Genomic DNA, 5,123 nt, shown 5'->3' on the forward strand with positions numbered 1-5,123 from the left:
ATGAAGAATTTATAGCAGAACAGTACAAGTGTTACTGCTCCCTTAACATTTCTACAAACGTCTGTTGAGTATGACCAGTTGACTGAGACCTGTAATACAATCATGGGGGAAATTAGTATTCTCCAGACTACTGAAGGAGAAATTAAAGCAAAAAGGAAAACCTGAAGTAATAAATTGTCATGCAAACAGACTATTTTAAAAGTCAAATGGCCCTCATTATGACCACCCAAGAACTAGGTGTCATTTTGTTTTACCATGGGTCTTACTGAAGATTTTCACAGAAGCATACAAGTTCTGCCTTATTGACCACACACATAAGTATAATCGTAAAACAGGGAAGATATTCAAAAGAGTGAAATAACACATTTCCTTGAAAGGTTAGCAATAATGGAAGGTTCTTTTGAAATGTACACTGTATCCGGAGTCTGCAGCCCTCCAAGGTTTGCCCTCACACTTCCAAAGCAAGCAATCCAAGAATATCAGATCCCTGCTCAAATCTTTCCCAACAAAGAAAGAACCATTTCAATGACATTAAATGTGACATGAGCACAAACTTTAGGGAAAGAAGGAAAGGTGCTCAGGTTCAGGAGTGTTGTCTTAATCTTTTGTTTGTCAGGTCTTAAGTTGATTTTTGCTGTTTCTGGTGAGATCCTTTAGAGATAACTCACCTGCATTGTAAAAACATAGTGAAGAGGTTGTGATATCTATCTATCTATCTATCTATCTATCTATCTGTCTATCTGTCTGTCTGTCTGTCTGTCTGTCTGTCTGTATCTATTTTTTTCTGTGCTTTTTACCATTTTATTCAGAATATCCACATTACATATAGATCACCTAAATACAGTGTCCTACAAACATTGCACTTTGTTCTGGATGAAAGTGTCTGTCAAGTAGATAAATGTAAATATATTTTTTTAAATTTATAATTAGAAGAACATTTAAAAAAAATTTTTTTTTTTGTAGACTGTGGATTTCAAACCAAAACGCAACGTCGTGAAAACATTGAAGGGCTTTAAATGAACTATGAGATGTAATGTGTGAAGAAAACAAAGAGAAATCAGACTTAATGGCACTTTTATAATAATAATATCATAATGTAAATGTATTATTTTAATTTTACAGTAGATAACAGTTTGTAAACAATGTGCTGCATTGGTACCGGATTGAAATCAGAATGCAATATTGTGAAATTTTGAAGAGCTTGAAACTAACTATGAGGAGTGATGCATGAAGAGAAATCAGACTAAATATCTCTTTTTAATCCTAATATCGTAAATGCAATATTTTACAGCTGTGGTTTGTAGAACATTTATAAAACATTGTGCAGCGACTGAACCAGATTGAAACCAAAATGCAATGTTATTAAAACATTTTGTGCTTGCTGGGACACTGCTGTCTAAATGTGGAAAATGTCCTTCACCCATTGTTTCCCTACCAATGAAGCCTAGTAATACTAACAGAAAGGTGTAAATTATGCATGAAACTGTGAACTCTTGAAAAGCTGGGTTTTATTACAGGAACTATAATGTTTTGTGAGACATGAGCTGGTCAGATTCAGCATCTTACTTGAGGTAAAGGCAGAAGCTAACCAAACCGAGAAATTCCCCTAAGCTTATTTTTAGAGGAGCTTGGTACATTTTGCATGCCTAAATAAAAACACAGGCTTTTTGTTCCTCATCATGCTTTTCTAAATGTCAAGATGAGGAAAAATACTTGTATTTGTAGTTAACGTTAAGTCAGGGTTGAAAGAAGACATTTGAGGGAAAGGAGAAAAACTCCCAAGGTGTTTAAACTGTCTTGCACAGGGTCAGTTGTTTGAGGAATGGTCAGCAAACAGTCGAGCAAATATATATGTTGGATCCAGCCTTAAAGCTTTCACTTCGGAGCCAAATGAGCATCTTATTAAATCTGTGACAGGTTCATAACAAAATAGCCCAAATCCCTAATCCATTTTCTTAAAATTACACATTAATATAATACACCATAATGACATCCAAGCTAATTAATGTTCCAATGAATTTCAGTACTTAAAATCCCAAATCAAGTCGTCTGCGATTATCATCAGGTTTTACTCCACAGGCAGCCTTCCTTTTACCCACAATCCAACACTAGCTGAAGGGGTGTCAGGGTTACTGTTGAATCATGATCTCTCAGGGCGATAAAACCGTCCGTTAGTATCTGAACTCTGAGGATTGAACAGACCACCAGAATGGAGGATTGTTGGCACCAAGGCAGACTCTTTGGTGAGCCCATTAAATCATCTTTGCCTGGTTCCATCTCAATATAGCAGCAGAGTAAATATTTGAGTAATACTTACTGAAGGTACAGCTCTGGGTTCGGGCCAAAATCACCACTACAGGCAAAATGACTGAATAGGGAGCATTCAGTATAGCCACAGAATTCAGCATGTCTGCGTCCCAGGAGTAAACCGAAATAAAATGACGCTGATCCTGCTTTGGGACCTGAGGGTAACAGACCAATCAGGCAAAGGCTATTCTTTGATGAAGAATGGGTAGCAAGGTGAAGATGGGTGGTGTTCCTCTTACCCTAGATCAATAGCGCTAAAGCTTTCATTTCACACTTAGGCCAATAAATATTATTTAAAACTCTTGATGAAAACTGGAAAAATTTATTCACTTTATTTTGCACAGCGGAAGGTTTTTTTTCTGTGAGTTCTCATTCATTAGCCACTATTAGTGTTAATTTTGTCAGCTATTTTCATTTTAGTCTTAGTCTTAGTCCCATGTTAAAATGTCCTTGTTAGTTTTTATCATATTTAGTCAGCCTTATCCTATTTAGTTTTAGTCAAGTCTCAACATTTTAGTCTAGTTTTAGTCAATGAAAACATGACATTTTAGAAATAAGATTATTATTTATTAACCGTACAGTATTCATTTTGGTAGCCATTTTTAATTTAGTCTTAGTCTTACTCAAATGTACATTTTAGTTATCATATTTAGACAACCTTGTCCTGTTTTTGTTTAGTCAAGTTTTAGTCAATGAAATCTTAGTCACATTTGCGTCATTCTGTATAATGGTTAAACTGATAAAAAATATTTTTGCTCAAAATTGTAATCGTAATGATTGTTGTCATTTGAGAAATTTACTTTTGCATTTCAGGTATTGCACTTTCACCAGTAAGCACAAATCAATAGAATGTGGACACATACATGGTGTATTTAACCTCATCTAGTTTACTGATTTATTATAGGCTTTTTGTTATATAAATTAATACCAAAGACTTATGCAATCTCTGTCTACATTATGAAAACAGCTACAACAAACAAAAAATATTATAACAGTGAAATTCCTAATTCGTCTCGTCTTAGTCATTGGAAAAACGAACATTTTTCGTCATAGTCTTCGTTAACGAAATTAACACTAGCCACTATAAGTAAATAACTAGAAGAATAACAAAGTGCAGTAAAGGGTAAGGGCCAGATTTACTAAGCCTTTTGACATTAAAATAGTACTGTCAGGATTTACTAAAGTAGTGCAGAATTAGAACTAAAATGACATGGACACAGTTATCTTTGCGCCTGATCCTAATTGAATATGCATTTGTAGGAGTGTCCTTTCAGACACAAAATTTATGGGAGGAGAGTATTAAAATGATCTGAAAAGAAACTGTTTTTGCACAACTAAAATAACTCTTGACGCTCATTCGCACATTCAAGTTACAAATGGCCGTGTTAAAAATTTTAAAGTGTGTCTTCAGGTCTTGTTCAGTGATGGGAATTACTAATTAAAGTATTGATGTTGCTAACTCAACTTTATTTTTCAGATGTGGGGCAGTTACAGTTAAATTTTTTCCAAGTTATCACTACTGAATAAAGTCTGATTCATTTTCAGTGAATCGGTTTGTTCAGATGGTTTGGTTTAGAGAACTGGTTCACTTAGACAGTTCATTGCTGTAAAATTGTTAATAAAATAGATTCACTGATTCGTCATCACTCAATAGTGTTTACTACAATCACAAAGTTTTAAATGTTCTGTTTTTGTAACATACAGTAGTAAACTTTTAATTAAGTAGTGTGGCAGTAACCCTGTTGTTTTTAAGTTTTTCCAAGATACTATAAACTAACTAAGTCGGACTCATTTCAGTGAATTGGTTTGTTCAGAAGGTTAAAAAAATGTATTCATTGATTTATATGAATCATCAATAGTTTGTATTACAATAATTACAATAGTTTTTTATTGTTCTTTTTGTGTAGCACAATAATCATTTAGTTGACAATGACAATTTAAGTGTTTTTTTAACTTTTAGTTTAATGATATCACCTTCACTGAGATCATTTTTATTTTATTTTTTGGTCCAATATATGCATAACTAATTATTTAAATATTTATGCAAAGGAGATTCAGCAAAATGTTTACTCATGTACACAAGAATGTTGAATAAGCAAGTTTTGCCCCAGACCACCTCAAACTATTCATTTCATCAACATGTTTCATGACAGATGTGTCTGAACTTCAACCTCTAATCACAATGTCTGCTAATTTTAGGTGCAGAATGTTCATAGCTTTGCAGTTCTGGCACGCATCGCAGCGTAGTGCACTTCTTTTATGACTGGAATTTTTATACATATCTATATCAATGTTTACATTCTGTTCTTGATTTGAGACAATGCTTTTTTGATTTTAATAATCTCTGTTGTCAGAATTTGAAAAAACTGTCTTGATTTCAGTTCAGGATTTAGAATTTAAATCGGCCAAGAGTAAAAGCAGTTTAAAAATATGCAATCAAACACAAAGATCAACACAAAACCGAGATGAGAAAGGCGACTTGATCCAGCAACTCTGACTCACTACTGAGTCATATAGAACTCCAACTCTAAACATTAAAGTTGAGGATGCAGAGCTTCAGTCAGATTATGGGACTCATTGTTTTACTTCAGTCAAATGCAGTTCTCATGTGAAGAGGCTGATCTCTGTCATCCAGTCTCACCCAAAAGACTCTGAGCACACAGAGATGTTTTTGTTCACATTGTTTACTGCACAGTGTAGATCACAGTGACATAAGGCTGATTTCTCTGTCAAAGTGAGCATTTTCAGTTAAACTATCTATCTATCTATCTATCTATCTATCTATCTATCTCTCTCTCTCTCTCTCTCTCTCTCTC

Source organism: Sinocyclocheilus anshuiensis, unplaced genomic scaffold, assembly GCF_001515605.1.
Source record: "Sinocyclocheilus anshuiensis isolate Anshui unplaced genomic scaffold, SAMN03320099.WGS_v1.1 scaffold1049, whole genome shotgun sequence".
NCBI lineage: Eukaryota > Metazoa > Chordata > Actinopteri > Cypriniformes > Cyprinidae > Sinocyclocheilus > Sinocyclocheilus anshuiensis.